At 35.4% G+C, this 18,675-nt stretch overlaps 1 protein-coding gene and 1 non-coding gene across 3 annotated transcripts in view; one reads left to right on the forward strand and one right to left on the reverse strand.

Moving 5' to 3' along the window:
- Positions 1-18,675, forward strand: part of LOC113604776 (uncharacterized) — a 591,327-nt gene that overhangs the window by 315,432 nt on the left and 257,220 nt on the right. The window lies entirely within an intron of this gene.
- LOC113604824 (U6 spliceosomal RNA) lies at positions 7,331-7,434 on the reverse strand. Its single transcript, XR_003426849.1, has one exon. It is a non-coding gene; the product is annotated as a U6 spliceosomal RNA (small nuclear RNA).

Below are 18,675 nucleotides of genomic sequence, written 5' to 3' on the forward strand. Positions count from 1 at the left end.
ATTATTAGGCAATTGTTAGGCAGTAACTTAGGAGTCACCATAGGTTTTTGAGTTGATGTAGCATTATTACTGCTTAGTTTTAGAAAGACAGTTACCGCGGCAAATGTGTAGACAGTATTGGTGAGTTTGTTAGCATGATATAGTGATAGTATAGATAAGAAATCTCCGTTAGAGTTGATATAGAGAGTAAGGAAAAGTGTCACAGTAGCATTTACAGAAAATGTATTTGAATGGAAAGAGGAAAAGAAAGAAAGGAGTCAGAAGGACTTTGAGTTTTGGGTGATTAGAATTTTGTGGTAGTTATGGGTCTGATTGTGTTCTCCAAAAATTCGCATTGAAGTCCCCCCAGTACTTCACATTATGACGCTATTTGGAGATAGGACCTTTACAAAGGTAATTAAATTAAACTGAAGCCATTAGGGTGGGCCCTAATCCAGTACAATTTGTGTCCTGTAAGAAGAGGAGATTAGACGGGGGTGTAGGGGGTTACTATATATAGAAAAAGAAAATCAGTGACCACTCAGTGCCCACTCAGACATAAACAGCCATGGGAACTTTGACTTCAGGCCTGAGCTGATTGTGTAAAATGTGGAATGCAATCCACACAAAATGTATTAAAAAATAAATGTTGTGAGTCAGTAATAAAGTTTATCCAAGGGATTCGTTTCTTTAAAGCATGCTCAGAAAATACATATTTTTCTTTCTTCTTTTTCTTTTTTTCCCTCCAAATTAGAAAAATACATTTTTAAAAATAATACTTTTAAATTTTTATTCAAGTCTGCAGTGTTGAACACTCATAGTTGAACGAGGAACACTTAGCTACCACCATGTAGAAACGTAAGGAAAACAAGTGTGGGACTCGACGTTTTTCCTATGGTTGTAGCAATCATAGTATTTATTGTCATAGTATCCAAATTTGAATAGATATACTTAGTGGGGCACATCTTTATGTGCTGAAATTTAAAAAATTATGTTATAAAATGACAGTGAATGTCACAACTGATATAAACAGAGCATAACTGGATAGCTAAATATATTTTAGGAACTAGGTATTATATCCATAAACCAAGAATAAGTAATTTCTAAAACTTATCTGCAAATTTAAAAAAATACATACTTAATAAAAAGCAAGTGAAAATTTCTCACTAAAAACTTATGTATTTCTATAACGTGTTCCATTCAAGTCTATGCACACACTTCAGGTTATTTTACAAAACCAATGGAAATATGGAAAGGAAATTAGATGGAGTGTATTTGTATTGAGTAACAAAATCAAACAAGTAAGCAGAAAAACCCCACCTCCAGAAAATATTAAGTTAAACAAACTACAGAAAAAAAGCCCAAGACTCAAAAAAAGTTCAAAGATTTAAATTTAATTGAATTTGAGAATTAAAGGAGTGAATTCTCATTTTTTTTATAAATTTAAATGAACACGTAGGCCTGTTTTCTAAAGTTAAGAATGGTTAGTCTTTGGAGGAATAAACATAATTACAGGTTTTATTTCATGACTGTTCTTTATTGAAGAGGAACCAGCTGAAAACGTAGATGTTTCCACCTATGGCTAGCTAATATAATTTTTCCCATAAAATCTTGCATTTGTGTAGTTTAGTTCAATGGGCACATTAGGCAAGGGAACAAGTTAGTGCAAGCTTCTATGAAATCACCATTTCCATAAATTTTGGAGTCGAACTTATCCAGTGAATGGACCTTTAGATTTTAAAGACGCTTAGATTGTTTTATTGTAATTGGCACTTGACTCCGTATAGAAATTCAAATAGATATTCATGGCTAGGAGAAGAGCTCTAGTTCCTGAGGCAGAAATGAGTTTGCTGTAATTCCTTCCTATGTATTAACTGCCTATACAAAGTCTGAGGACCAAAAATAAACAAATGAACTGTGCCTCTTATAATTCATTTAAAGATAGGGGGTTATTAAATAATTTAATGTCATTAATCTGTCAACTACTGTCTTCTTTATTAAAGACAGCACTATTTGTTACAGCAACTTCATGGTTTAAAAGCAATTATATGCGCAAATGGTTGCAGGAAAAGAAAGATAATGAGAAAATGTGGAACTCCTAGAAGTAAATCAACAAAAGAATGAAAAAAAAGCGATATGCCAAGTTATCTCACACCTTTCATAAATTAGAGGTTCAATAGCTTGATACTATGTATAAAGATAGATGGTCAAGTACATTCTAATCCACTCTTTTCATCTAGGCATAATACCTGGCACAAGGTGAGCAAAAGATTAGGGACTTATTTCTCTTACTCCTTGTTCACTCATTTACCAAACAAGTATTTTTTGAGCACTTATGAGAATTTCCTTTCTTATTAGTATGCAACACATGGGAGATAAAAAAGGAAACCTGGATCATACTTCTGGGCTCAAAAGGTTTTTGATGATGTTGAACATGTGGTAGGTCAAAATAGAAGAGTAGGGGATTTGCAACAGCCTGGTGATTTGGATCCTTAGAGCTAGTTTCTCTAAAACATTTGAGACAAAATCTAAGTGTTGTTGTTTCCTAACCCAACTACTTTGTGAATAACCTGAGTGGAGATGACATCAGTGAAGGAAGATGTAATAGTAGAATTTTCAGAATTGATGATATAAAAGCAACCATTCGTTCTTTGAGAGTATCTTCATTTACAAAAAAGTCAATAATAAGTAATACAAACTTTAGAGAAGCGAAGAGAAACTCTGTTACTTTAATTCTGTTAACGTTGACTTTATCATTAATGTCATTTGATGCCTGTTTCTTTGTAACATAAGACATGGCAATTAGACATTTTAAAAGAAAAATATTTATTACTTTTTTATGTAGGATTAAAAAATTATTTTTAATGTTTATTTTTTGAGAGACGGAGACAGAATGTGAGTGGGGGAGGGACAGAGAGAGGAGTCACAGAAATTGAAGCAGTCTTCAGGCTCTGAGCTGTCAGCACAGAGCCCATTGCAGGGCGTGAACCCACAAACTGCAAGATCATAACCTGAGCCAAAGTCGGATGCTTAACCAACTGAGCCACCCAGGCGCCCCTGTAATTTAAGTATAATTAAAAGAAAAATTAAAACATTTTGAAACTATTTGGTCGTTGTTGCTTTTAAATGAAAAAAGCTAATTTGGAGAAAATATTATATGTATCTTTGACTCTATAAATTTTTCACTACCTATTTTTGTTTTTCTATCCTCTCCTGTACATAGACATGGCAGAATATCTTTATCTCATCCTTGTTATTCTATATACTTTGCTGCTACTAATACTCAAAATGTTGTCATCTATTCTGTGTCTGTTCTGTGAAGCTTTGAAATCTTCCTAAACTGCCCAGTTGTCAAGTCTAAAGGCTGCTTGAGCTAGGGGTTCATTCTGGCTTGTATTGCTATTTATACATCCGATATTGAATTTGCAGTCATGGCCCTATGATATGTACTTGTTAATACCCACTGTTATCCTTCAGTTGCTGACAGTTCCTTCCTTAACTCTTCTCTGACTGCTTCCAAACTATTATTATCAAACTTGAGTCCTTTGATGTCTTGGAACATGTCTTTGGTCCTGTCCATTCATGTGTAGTTCAAACATGGTATTAGGTGATTAACGTGACTATTGCAACCTAATGCAATAATACTCTCTTGGAAATCCTTACTTTAAACCTGGGATACAGTGGGTATTCTTTATGAATTTTTCATACACATAGAAACCAAGTCTATTTCTAAGAAAATGTATTAGAATCAAAAGCTCCAGGCAAGCTATAACTCATTCCAGAGAAGTGTTTTTCTTTTTCTTTTCTTTTTTTTAAATTCTAAGTTTAAATAGATTATCTACTTTTCAGGTTTTTTTTTTTTGAGTTATTGCAACCATCCATTTATATTTTCATCACTCAGTCAATGTATCAAATATTGTCTGACCATCAGTCATTGTGTTAGATATTTTGGGGAAGAGTTAATAAATAATATTGATATTCTTATTACCTTTGGAGAGCTTGGAGTTTAATTAGCAATATGGATAAATATTGAGGATATTTAAAATTATCTGTGTGTGTGTGTGTGTGTCAATGGTTTTGAGAGCAGAAGAAAAAGATTCTTTGGCAATATGTAGGAGAGGCAACTATCTCTGAGGATTCAGAGAAAGCTTCTTGAAAGGACTATTTAAAGTGAACTCTGAGGTTAGAGTAGGTGACAGTGAGAGTGGCCTAGGGCAATGTTGCATTCAGAGAAAGCTGCATAGACATTTGAGGAACTGAACGCAGTTTGCATGGTGTGAGGTGGAACTAGGGAAGTAGGGAAAGAAGCAGGAAAGTAGACTGGAATATTAAGTGGGACCCTAATTAGGAAAGACCCTATAGGCAAAATTAAATCATTTGGATCTCAAACTAATAACAAAAGGGAATCATTAAAGTGTCTTGAATTAGTAATGATGAGATGGAATAGAGAACAACTGGAGGGAGAAGGCATGGAGATGTGGGGACCTGGAAGGGGCTATTTTAGAAATCTAGGTAAGAGGTAATGATGGTTTGAAGTAGGATGGTAGTTCTATGGATGGATAGAAGTTGATGAATTTGCAAAGGTTTTTTAGGAGGTATGCTGAGAATTAAGGAATGCCTTAATATTGGAGGTGAGGGTTAAATTGATTCTAATGACTGTTGTCTTGAGTAGACAATGGTGATACCATGTACTGAGAGAATATAGAGTATAAGGAGTTAGGGGAAGAGGACATGGTAGATAATTCTGGGACTTTTTGACTTGTATATGTGAGTGGCGCTGCAAAGTGGAAATACCAATTAAGTAGGATAGTATCTCCAAGCTCAGGAGAGAGCCCTAGACAACAGATAGTAGCTACTAAAGCCTATAGAAGTTAAGGTAATCACACAGTGAGAGTAACATACAATGAAAAGAATTTGCTTAACTGAACTTTAAGGACAATAACATTTAAGGACAGGATAAGAATCTCTCTCTCTCTCTCTCTCTCTCTCTGTCTCTCTCTCTCTCTCTCTCTCACACACACACACACACACACACACACACACACACAAGAAGATGCAAGAAAGGCGGGAAGAAAACCAGGAAAATGAAATGTGATGAATGAAAAGGAAGAAAGTGTTTTAAAAAGGGAGGAATAGATAATGTGTCAGATACTTCCAAGAAATGAAGTAAAATAATAGGTGTGTGCCTACTGGTTTAGGTAGACCATTATTGACCTTGGAGGAGTAATTGGGGCAGAACCAAATTACTATGAATGAGAAGTGGAAAATAAGGAGGTAGAAACAGTGAATATAACTGTGGATTAAGATTAGCTGTGAATGGGAATAAAGAGTTAGGAAAGTGGCTAGATTAGGTTGCAAGACTATGGAGGAAACTTGAGTATAGTTGACCCTTGAACAACACGAGGGTTAGAGGTGTCAAGCCCCACACAGTTTAAAATCTGCATATAACTTTGCCCCCCAAACTTAACTATTAATAGCCTACTGTTGACTGGAAGCCTTATTGATAACATAAAGTCTATTAACACATATTTTGCATGTTACATATATACTGTATTTTTTTCAATAAAGTAAGCTAGAGAAAAGAAAATGTTATTAAGAAAATCGTAAGAGAAAATATATTTATGGTATTGTATTTATCAAAGAAAAAATCCACATAGGTGGATCAATGCATTTCAAACTTGTGTTGTTCAAGGGTAACTATTGTTTATATTCTGATAAGAAATGGTTTCATAGATAATTATAGCATTTTAATTTTTATAATAAATGAGTAAGGATGACAAGTTTCTTCAGACTGAATCTTCTTAGCACTACACTGTAGTGGGCATTGCCAAGGTCCGTGGTCTGGTTATCAGTTATGTTTCAAAAGTAATCTTACTTATATTAAAGTATGTGCCAATGGGTTAATCAGAATATTAATTTTTAATTAATAGATTATTTTTAGAAAAGTTTTAGATTTACAGAAAGATTTAATGGATAGTACAGAGGGTTCCCATACATCCTTCTCCCACACCCAACCCCACACACAGTTTCCTCTATGGTTAATATCTTACATCAGCATAATCTATTTGTTAAAATTAATGAACCAACATTGGTGCATTATTATTAACTGAAGTCCATAATTTATTCAGACTTCCTTAGCCTTCACCTCATTCCTCCTTTCTGTTCTGGGATCCTGTCTCCTTAATCTCCTCTAGGTTTTGATAATTTCTGAGATTTTCCTTGTTTTCGATGACCTTGAAATTTTGGGGAGTACTCAGCAAATGTATTGTAGAATGAACACCTACTGGAATCAGATGTTTTTCTCATGAATTAGACTGGAGTTATGGGTTTAAGGAAGGAAGATCATAAAAGTAAAGTGTGTCATTTTTATCATATCTTATCAAGGGCGCATACAATCTACATGATTTGTGACCATTGATGTTGACCTTTGTCAATAGGCAGAAGTAATGTTTTTCAGATTTCGTTACTGTTACTTTCTCCCTATTTTCTTTCTTTTTTTAAAAAATAATGTTTATTTTGTGTGAGAGAGAGAGCACATGGGTAGGTGAGAGGCAGAGAGAGAGAGAGAGAGAGAGAGAGAGAGAGAATCCCAAGCAGGCTCTACACTCTAAGTGCAGAGCCCAATGTGGGACTCAAACCCATGAACCATGAGATTATGACCTGATTCAAAACCAAGAGTCAGATGCTTAACCAACTGAGCTACACAGGCAGCCTTCTCCCTCCTATTTTCATACTTGGAAGGAAGTCACCATGTACAGCCTGCACTTAAGGATGGGGAGTTGTTCTTCTCCACCTTTAGGATGGAGTATCTAAATAATTTATGTGGAATTCTTCTGAGATTTGTCTCTTCTGTCTCATTTGTTAATTTATTTAATCATTTGTTTATATCAGTATGGACTCATGGATACTTACTTTAACCTTCGAGTTGCAATCCAATACTACTTTATTTTATTGCCCCAATTGTTCCAGCTTTGACCTTTGGGGATCTTTTAGTTGGCTCCTATGTCACTTTGACCTTTATCAGCTATTTTTTTAATTAAATTTAAAAAATTTGACCTCTGTGCTTTACCATTCATTCCTTTCACCCCTGAGCCCTGGAAACCATTGGTTATTTGTCTGTCACTCTAGTTTTATCTTTTCCAGAATGTATGTAATTGGAATCATGTACTATGTAGCATCATGTAGGCTAACTTCATTCACTTACAATATGCATTTAAGGTTCCTTCACATCCTTTATGGCTTAATAGATCATCTCTTTATATCCTTGAATAATATTCTGTTTTTCTCATATAAATGCTGTACATATTTTGTTAGATTTATATCTGAATATTACATTATTTTCTTTTTCCTTTTTTATACGGAATACTTTGAAAATTTGTGTGTCATCCTTGCACAGGGGCCATGCTAATCTCTGTATTATTCCAACTTTTGTATGTGTGCCTTTGAAGTGAGCACTATTACATTGTTTTTGGTGCCAATGTAAATAATATTGTGTTTTAAAGTTCAAATTTCATTTTTTTCATCATCAGTATAGAGGAAAGCAGTTGCTTCTGTATCTTAACCTTCTATTCTGCACTTCGGCGATGATCACTTATTTATTCCAGGAATTTTTTGTTGATTCTTTGTGATTTTCTACATAGACAATCATGCCATCTCTAGACAAGGACAATTTTATTTCTTACTTCAAGGACTGTATGCATTTTATTATTTTTTTTGTCTTAATGTGTTAGCACTTATAGTGTAATGTTGAATAGGAGTTATGAGAGGGAATATCCTTTCCTTGTTTTCAGTCTTAGTGGTAAGCCCCTAGTTTCCCACCATTGAGTGTGATTTTAAATGTGGGTTCTTTATAGAAGTTTTTTTTATTAAAATTTTTTTTAACACTTATTTATTATTGAGAGACAGAGACAGAGAATGAGCATGGTAGGGGCAGAGAGAGGGGGGATACATGGAATCCAAAGCAGGCTCCAGGCTCTGAGCTGTCAGCACAGAGCCCGATGTGGGGCTCAAACTCACAGACCATGAGATAATGGCCTGAGCCAAAGTCGGACACTTAACCAACTGAGCCACCCAGGCACCCCCCCTTATATACGTTCTTTATCATGTTGAGGAAGTTCTTCTTCATTCTTAGTTTCCTGAGAGTTTTTATCATGGATTAGTGTTAGATGTTAGGATGTGTCAAATATATATTTTTAACATCAATTGATATGATCATGTAAATTTTCTTCATTAGTCTGTTTATATGATTGATTACAATAATTGATTAATATTTGTTGAACCAGTCTTATATACCTGGAATAAATCCCACTTAGTCATGGTATATAATTCTTTTTATATATTGTTGGATTTGATAATACTCTGTTGAGGATTTTTCCATCTATGTTCATGAGAAATACTGGTCTGTAGTTTTCCTTTCTTGTAATTAATGTTTTCATTTGGTTTTGGTATTAATTAAAAAAATTTTTTAATGTTTATTTTATTTTTGAGAGAGAGAGACAGAGAAGAGACAGAGTGCAAGGAGGGGAGGGGCAGAGAAAGAGGGAGATACAGAATCTGAAGCAGGCTCCAGGCTCTGAGCTGTCAGCACAGAGCCAGATGTGGGGCTTGAAACCATGAACCATGAGATCATGACCTGAGCCAAAGTCAGACACCTAGCTGACTGAGCCACCCAGGCACCCCAGTTTAGGTATTGATTTTTAATGAAGATATTCCTGGTTTTTGAGTTAGGATTTGTAGCAGTACAGTAACACCTATTTTATTCCTTCCAATTAAAATAAATTTGATTTATTTCAATTTGATTCAATTAATTCAATTCAGTACCATTATTAAGTAATATGTAAGGCACTCAGCTGTACTGCAGTGGATGATAAATAAAACAGGTTCCAGCTCTTGGGTCTGACAATCAATGAATACGTTCCCTTAAGAGAACAAATTCTAGGTTGAATTAGTTGGTAATAGAAAAAGGAAGTTCTTTAAAAACAGTTTAAGAAAACTTTGGTAGAGAAATGAATTTATGTATCTATCCTAGAATATTTGCTTCTGAAGATCATGGATTTTACCTGTTTTTGCTTTTGTGGTATCCACAGAGCCTAGAGAGACTTCTGGAATAGAATAAATACTAAATACATTTTTATTAAATAAAGAAATTGTTGGTATAATTCTGAATGATGATCTGCAACTGGCATTCTAAGTCTAGGTATCTTCAACTGTCCTATAAATGTTTTTAAGTGCTTAATATGAGTGCTATCCTTGACAATTTTATTTATAATATTCATAGTAACATTTTATTTTCTTGTCACAGCATCTTAACATCATTGCAGTTGCCAGTTGTGAAAAATTTTTAAATTATGTTTTGATATATTTTTGATTGATTGCTTAGGAGGATATGAAGAAAAAAATTTCATTTTAAAATTAACCCATCTCCAAATCACATAAACAAGTTAATTCTTATTTTGATGATATTCTCACTTCACTACACACAGTGCCTACTGTCTGTCCTTCACCTTTTCAGGGAAGTTACCTATAGAGTATTCAATACAATGATAATGTTCATTACCATGTGTCAGAAGGAATATCTCTTCATTGACCCATGCACAAATTTTTCCTGTCTTAAACCTCTACTTTTCTCTTAGTTTTTGTGCTATATGATATGGTATACTGACCACATGTTCTTACTTAGCATTGAAATGTGGTTAGCGCCACAAGATAAAACTATATTTTTTACATATTGGGTTAAATAAAATGTATTAATAAGTGAATTGTACCTATTTCTTTTGTTTAACATATCTACTTGGAGATTGAAAATTACATGTGTTGTTTATGTTATATTTCTATTGGGCAGTGTTGGAGATTGTTAAGGATATGTGGGGTTGCTATTTATTTGTCACTGGGAAGAAACTAATTGTGATTTTTAAATTGTGTATCATGCATCTATTGATTTTTTAGATGCCCAGAGAAAAGCACAATCAACTTGCCACCTAAACGTTGATGTTTCCGATGGCTATTCCAGTGGTGGGAAGCTGGTAACAAATTGGTTGAGTCCAATATTTATGAAAGAAGATGACCCTGATGGGTCAAATGACATATCTAGATAATCTGGGGGAATTATTGTTGGATCCCTAATTATGTGGTTTTATCTGGTTTTATTTATACATGAGTATTAATATTGTATTAGAGTTTATTCTTAAGTCTTTACCTGCTTTGGATCCCTAGACCACATTCCAATTAGTGTTGTTTCTCTGCTACTTTTTCAATAGGGGAGGGAGCTTCTGTTTTACTCTGAACATTCTCATTATCCATACTACTGACCCTTGAATCATACCAAGTTATTTCTCTAGCCTTGAGGTCTGTGCCTTTCATATTCTGCAGACCATCACACAATTTCCCCCATTATTTTTCTTAGCAAATTTGTCTCGGGTAATTTATACTTTATTTGTATTTCCACATCAGTAAAACAATCTAACTCATTAATTATTTTGATTGCTATCCTTTGGAACATTTCCTGTATTTAAACTATTCTGGATTAGAGAAGTCTCAGTACTTTTCTTTCCTGAAAATAAGTGCAATCTCCACTTCATGAACAGGTAATGTTCCAAAAGAGTAGGAATCATCACGGCTGGAGTTTCAGTCCCAAGGCTAGCTCACCAATCACAGTGTATACCAAAAGTATTGTGTCAATAATGCTGTGAAATTTAACACTGCATACTAAAATATCCCTATGCAAAAACATACATTTTCAATTTGGGATGGCAATAGTGCATCTTCTTTTACTGTGATGGAATCACAGAAGTCTCCCCAAAACACTCCTATCTTTTAGCAAGAAGAAGGGGAAATCTTTCTAAATTAATTGTTATGGGTATCACCAGAGCCAGTTTAGTAATTTAAGCAGCTGAAATGTTGGGGAGAAAACTCACTCTTTGGCACTGGATTCTGACTTTAGTTTCTTCCCTTCCCTTCCCTTTCCTTCCCTTCCCTTCCCTTGTCTCCTCCCTCCCTTCCTTCCTCTCTCTCTCTCTCTCTGTCTATATATATCTATATATATCTATCTATATCTCTCTATATATACATATAGGTATAGATATATAGAGATATATAGAGATAGATTTCATTTTTCACATACTTTCTTTCACAGATCCATCCATGGCTTAGAAGTAGTTTCTGTTCATCTAGAAGAAAAATAGTGTTTTTTTTTCTTTGTTGTCTGTTTCTAAAACACACTAATGTTCTTTCCCATTATTTGTTTGCCATTTGTAGAAATAAGGCAATAGCAATCTTTTCTATGTTACGTCACCCGGCTCCTTTCACTTAGTGATTTTAGAGGTGGAAGATAATCTTGGTGCAAAAAGGGCTTAAAGAACATCAATCCATGTTTCGGTGGTAGGCCATGCTGGAACTTCACCAAAGCACTGGCTATGGGATGAGAGAAGCTCTTATTATGGATTCTAGAATAAAAGCTGAGAAGGACAGTGCAGTGCGAATGACCAGGTCTAGGAGAGGAGCAGATTGGAGGTGTGGCAGCTTCTGAGACTTTAGCACTTCTTTTTTTAGATTTTTTTCTCTTCTGATCTTAAGATTTGTTTTCATTGAAGAGCTTTGAATATCCTTTGTATCATCAACAGCTCCTCTCCTCCTTTAAAAGATACCTTACATATGTCATGGTTTGTACTCAGTTAACTCTGTGCTTATAGAATTCAACTTTAAGTTCATGGAAATGATATCCATTGGATGGTTATGTATAGTAGGTACCATTTCAGAACCTTAAGTAGGCCAAGGTGTTTAAACTGGGGTTCTTGGAGTTCACGAACTTGTAATCCATATTAAAAAGCACGCTCCTTGGAATAGTCACTTCAGGTGGAAAAAAACCGAAAGTGACCTGAGGTCACTTGTGATGCATATGAATAAGAAAGCTTATTTGCTGCAGAATTTTACTGATTTCTTGACATGATACACATATTGTAACTCTCCAAAAGGGAGATGCAGTGTTCATCATTCAATGATATTATTAGCCAGAGAATTCTTTTTAAAACACTACTTCCAAGAACTAGGATGTTTTGGAATACAATATGTGAAATGCTGAACTATATTTCATTTTGGTATCATTTTTCCACATGTTTTAAGGCTAGGCCTTTTCTAAAACATAAATCTGAGAGCTCAAGGAAAAAAATCTTTATTTTTTTGGTGTTTGTCATGCTGCAATTTTATCAGCATTACTTATTTGAGATCAACTGAAGAATTTATTTGGAAAAAAGGAGTTCTATAAAAAAACAAAATATGATAACCACTAATCTAGCCGAGTGCCTTATTTTTGTAAGTTAGAAAACTCAGGGCCAGACATTCCTTGAAGTGATTTATTATAGATCTTATAACAAGCTAAAGCTCAGAACCCTATTCCAGTGTTCTTTTGTATTCCCCAAACTACAGTGAATATGTCCAGTAAAGCTCAAATATAATAAAAATGGGCTATATATAGACCCCACTCAGTGACAACAAAATTTAGTTCTTCCCAACCTATTCCTCAAGAGTATTTGATTATTTATTTCATGCATATAAATTTTTTCTCATGGTAAATTAAGGTATTTCACCAACATCTTACTCTTACACAAATTGTACTTCATTAGACTAATAAATATGCAATAATATTTGATTAAATTCGGTAATATTTTCTTTTTCTTTTTCAATTAAAGTGATTAAACTAATGTATGTTAAGTAACTATTTTTGCTGCATATTCCAATTGTTCTTTGTTTCTTATGGCTCCATTTTCTCATTCTTGGCTTAAAATTCTTAGCTGCCAGTCACTGTGATGAAGGAGCATGATTATGGGCTTTGGAGTGAATCACAGCTATTCTTGAATTCCATCTCCATCATTTGCTAGGTGTGTGACCTTGGGCAGATCACAAAACTTCTGTGAGCCTAAATTTTCTCAACAGAAATATGGTATGATGTCAGCTTCATGGGTTACAGTTCACAGATTGTTCTGTTCAGATCTTGGACAAAGTCTTAAACCCCATGTCCATTCTTTTTGCTTCTGGTCCTGGAGTCTGCTTTTCTTTCTCTCCTTCCCTTCCTTCTTCTTTCTCTCCATCCCTCCCTACCTCTCCTTCTGCCCCTCCTCCCACATTGTAGCAAATAAAACCTAAAATATCCATTGGTGGTATTGTGGGTTGCTTTTGGAGATGTCTTTCCCCAACTTGCATTGAATTAGACATAGGTTCTTGAGCTATTAATCTATTTTTAGACATTTTAGACCTAAAATGACAAAGCTTTTTTTTTTTTTTTTGGTTTAAAGCTAGTCACTTCATAAAAGCAGACGAGAAATTACAAATAAAAAAGGCTGTAGGAACATTGGAAAGCTTAAAAAATGTTATTTTGTCATAGTTTTTGTGCCTCTTCTAGAGATACCAACTCATTTCCTTTCCTGCTATCTTGAAGTCCATATTAGACTTCTGTTTTCAGCTTTCATTTCTAAAGGTAGGATTCATCAGATTGCACTCCCTTTCTTAATTCTACTCCAGGAATGAAACAGATTTTCAAACCCATCGTATTAGAAGTATACAGGTAAATTATCGGTTACTTCTTACTTCTAATGGGGAATAGACATTCTTGATAATCTCTGTACATTGTATCTTCCACCTCGACAGACCACTCCAAAGCATCCTTACCTTTTGATGAGGGAGCATAACGCAAACTGAGGGCAAAGTACAAGCTAGCACCGTCCTTCCCACCCCTCTGGTGGAATATGTGTGATATTTCTTGGACACTCCTGGCTACCCAAGAACAAAGGAAAGGGATTTAAGTGCTTGCCATGGTGGTGTGGGAAACTAGGGCAAATGAAAAATTAAATTTCCTTACTGCCTACAGTCCAGCGATAAGTCCTTGAAACAGGCAGAGTTGACTCAGCTGCCTCAATGATGACACTTTGCTAGGGGCAAAAGGGAATCTTGGCTTAACATTATCCTGACCCCTCAGGATCTTATAAGTCTACTTTATTTTATTAAAAAATTTTTTAAAATGTTTATTCACTTTTTGAGAGACAGAGACAGTGTGAGCAAGGCAGGGGGCAGAGAGAGAGGGAGACACAGAATCTGAAGCAGGCTCCAGGCTCTGAGCTGTCAGCACGGAGCCCGACATGGGGCTTGAACTCACAGACTGTGAGATCATGACCTGAGCTGAAGTCTGACACTCAACCGACTGAGCCACCCAGGCACCCGATAAGTCTACTTTAATATATAAAAATTCCTTTGGAAACTTCCTTTATCTTAGCTCCCCCAAGATGTATGCTGGCAATTATACTCCAAGCTTATGGCCCCCTGAAGGGTCTCATACATCTGAAGGGTCTCATGACTAAATGGTAATAAGTGGTGTTTTCTGAACAACAGCTAGCCCTTCAAGGTCTTGGAAACCTTGCTTCCAAAATATCTTAGAGACTTATGCTGTCCCTAACCCTCTCCCAACCTGAGGGTATATAATCAGTTACCTGTCACAACCCCAGTGCAGCTGCTTCTGCCCATGGGTTCTGTCCCTGTGCTTTAATAAAAACACCTATTTGCACCAAAGATGTTTTCAAGAATTTTTTCTTGGCAGTAGCTTCCAAACCCCACTGTCACCCCAAAACCCCATCATCTTTCATCATTATGAGGGTTGAACAACACAGCATGTTGTCTGTATGGCATTTTGCCAGGCTTGTGGTATGTTATTGGGAAGTATTAGTTTTCCCTTTATCCTTTTTCTTTCAGGGAGTTATGCCAAAGTGGGAAGGAGAACAGAGGCTGTCACCAATTCTGTGTAAAGAAAACTATTAGTGACTAATTCCATGAACTCATTTATATCATAATTTAATTTAGCTTTCTTACCACTTTTTCATGTGCTTCTGACTGCTCTGATTTAGGTTTTTGCTACCTCTGCTTTTTGGGAAGCTTACAGCTAGCACCTTCCCTTACATGCATTTTTTATTCACTTTTTTCTCTTCTTCATGTTTTTTTCTGTTTGAAGTTGTCATTTGACTTTGCCTTTTACTCTCTCATTTATATAGTCTTCCAAGATGCAACTTTGCCTGAAACGTCAATTTTGTGATTTGCCAGTCCATAGTCCTTGTATATATATGAGTTCTCCATGATTCTTCTGTCCTCATCTTTTTTTTTAATATAATTTGTCAAATTGGTTTCCATACAACACCCAGTGCTCATCCCAACAAGTGCTGTCCTCGAGGCCTGTCACCCACTTTCCCTTCTCCCTCACTCCCCTATCATGCAGAAGAATGAATCTTCTATCCTCATATTAATGCAGTCTCTCTTAGGTTTGTTTTTTTTTTTTAATTTTTTAATGTTTATTTATTTTTGAGATAGAGACAGAGCATGAACGGGGGAGGGGCAGAGAGTGAGGGAGACATAGAATCTGAAGCAGGCTCCAGGCTCCAGGCTATCAGCACAGAGCCCGATGCGGGACTCGAACTCACAGGCTGTGAGATCATGACCTGAGCCGAAGTCGGACACTCAATGGACTGAGCCACCCAGGCGCCCCATCTCTCTTGGGTTTTATAAACCAGAAACAGCTGAATCACATCAACCCATATGAAAAGCAGGGGTTGCTTTATCAACTTTCCTTTATAGATTCTCCCACAATTGCCCAAGATGCTATATGTCAAGCAGGTAGAGTCACAGAGCCCTAACGAGTAGTTATACCCACATCTTTCAAAGCTAAGCAGGTGTGTTATATTCAAACTCTACTACATATAAATGAGAAAACTTGCATTTGGACACTTGTCTATGTTGTGCTTCCAGGGAGTGTCTAAATATCCAACTCTTTGCTCATTTACGAAGACATTCTGCCTTTAAAAACATTTAGATAGGAAAATTTTGCTGCAGCTATTACAAAAGTTGAAATTGAAGCCAAAATATTCAAGCCAACATTTATGCAAGTGTATCCTTTGCTGTACAGTTAGAATTTGGAATAATTACATCACTCATGAAAGATAGTTTAGTATGTCCCAAATGGCACTGTTTAAATTTCCATTTGCTATTGTGTAGAATCAGCTAAATAATGTAGTTAAAATTGAGCAAGTAAGCAAAATTAAGAATAGGGTGACCATAACATTGTTAAAGCATTTTGGCACTTTAAATCCTAAATTTTTGTGTTCCCCTAGCAGCAGAGATCACTGGCATTATAACATTTTCTTTTGTCCTCTTGGGTTGTTGCTGCTATCAAAATTACATCCTTTTAAAGAGTGCTAACTAAGTAGCTGAGGAGATCAACAAATAACCTGCAGCTTCTTCCACTGTTATCACATGTTGAAGTGAAAATCAGTTCTTTGTGTCAAATTTTCTGGTATGAGAAGAAGAAAAAAATTATCTTTTGTCAAAATAACTAAAAGAATCACTAAGGAGCCTGTATAGCTTTAGTCTTACTAGGCATTTGTTTTGTTACCTTTCATAGGATTCAGAAAGTAACAGAAAATGTTAAAGCCGATTTATGTAAACTCTGGTCCCTCAGAGGGAGGTTGGCACTTTATATCAGGAACAGAAGTCTGGCTATCACTTTATGTATTCTTAGAAACTTAAAAAATGTAGGACAGGACTACTGAAAAATCTTGACATTCTAGAATTTGGATAGAAGAGGAAGTATATCTGTAAAGTATCTGGCATTCTTCCATGTTCAATAAATGCCTTAAGGACCAGTGGTGAAGAGAGAGCAATACAGATTCAGTGGTCCATAGCATTCTGGAATTTCTGTTCTTCAGCATGCTCCATTTCTCTGTATTCCTTCAACTATTGTTTTTCAGTGCTTCCATTATTGTCAGAATTTTGTCCTAGAGATGAAGGCACTAGAATTCTACAAAAATTTAAGCTATCCTAGGTCAAATCTTTTTTTTTTTCCATATTTTTTTTTTGAGAATAAAACTAAGGCATTTATGTTGAGCCTGGTAACTGAGCTTTATAATACAGGTATAAAAGGCTCAGGAGTACAACTAAAATTTACAAACCTATTTTACTAACCTCTGTTGCTTGTAATTATCTTTTTTTAAAAAAAATTTTTTTTAACGTTTATTTATTTTTGAGACAGAGACAGAGCACGAACGGGGGAGGGTCAGAGAGAGAGGGAGACACAGAATCCGAAGCAGGCTCCAGGCTCTGAGCTGTCCGCACAGAGCCCAACGCGGGGCTCGAACTCACGAACCGCGAGATCATGACCTGAGCCGAAGTCGGACGCTCAACCGACTGAGCCACCCAGGCGCCCCGCTTGTAATTATCTTAAGGTAATAATCCACATCCATCCAGGGCATAGACTATTTTCTACTTCTTGGAGTCATGAATATCACAGATATACTATACACTTTGAAAAAATATTTTTTTCTTTTTATTGACTCTTATTAATCCTGCTCCCTTCAAATATCAAGTGACATCTAAGTCCAATGTTTTAAGACTTTCTGCATTCTTTTTTATTCTAGCTACCTTTTAAAAATGTATTTACATTTTCAGATAACGTTATCTAAATTTTCCATCCTTAAATAGAAATTCGTCACTTATTCATTGTGAATGCCTTTCTATGAACACACCTAACTTGGCTCCTTTTTTTCCTGAGGTATAGATTCCAGAACTGCCAAAGTCAAGTGCTTATGTTGTTACACAAGCAAAAAATACCCTTCCTTATTAGGCTGTCTTCTAGGAGCAGTCTGTATGATCCATGATTCATGATAATCGCAAATAGAGTATTTTTCATTCTTCTAAATGGAAGCTCATCTACCACTTTTCTACCCTCTCATTGAGCTTAGTAAGATTTTTGTGTGTGTGCAACTTGTGATTTTTTTGTGTGTAAGAAAAGCTTATTGTTAACTGAAAATTGGGAGGTTTCCCAGAGTCTCCTCTCCTTGTCACTTACAACTATATTCCCTAAGGCCTTATCATCATTGATATCTGTGGAAAAAAAATCTATTGTGATTCATTGCTATCTCTCAAGGCCATTTATGAGACAGAAACAAACATGATTTTATATTTATACAAAACTTGTAATAGAAAATGTAAAAGTGTGAAACCAACAATAAATCTTCCACGAACCTATTTTTAGCCCACCCATGAATCTTAAAATTAAGACGTACCCCCTGGTTCATGATGAGCACTGAGTAATGTATAGAATTGTTGAATCACTACATTGTACACCTGAAACTAATATAACACTGTATGTTAAATATACTGGAATTCAATTAAAAAACTTAGTAATTAAAAAAAAAAGATGTATCCTCTTCCCCTTCCCGAGTGCACAATCGTGGGAACTTTGTAGTCATAAAGACTAGCAAAATAAATGTGTTCATGATCCCTTCTTGGTGGTGCTGTATGAAATAAACCTGTAAGTCTTTTGAGATTTCCTTTTTTTTTTTTTTAAGTTGCTGGTTTGGAGTTTTGACAGTTGGTGTGAAAATTCCCAATCTACATGTGAATACTTGATAGATAATGACTATATATACTACAAGAGCAGACATAAAGTAGGATTCCATCTAAATCTGTCAACTTAGACCATAATTAGTATAATTCTATATTGTTTTAGTTGCATTACATCATTCGGTTTTAAAGCAAACAAATATTTCATCAGAAGAAAAATGTGTAAATGTTGAGTCAGCAGAGCCTAGAGCAATTTCCTGTGCCTTAACATCAAGGAAATCTTGCAGAGACAAGTGTTTTAGAAATTTCTGAAATAAAGCTAAAATA

This window comes from Acinonyx jubatus, chromosome C2 (genome assembly GCF_027475565.1).
Source record: "Acinonyx jubatus isolate Ajub_Pintada_27869175 chromosome C2, VMU_Ajub_asm_v1.0, whole genome shotgun sequence".
NCBI classification, from domain to species: Eukaryota; Metazoa; Chordata; class Mammalia; order Carnivora; family Felidae; genus Acinonyx; species Acinonyx jubatus.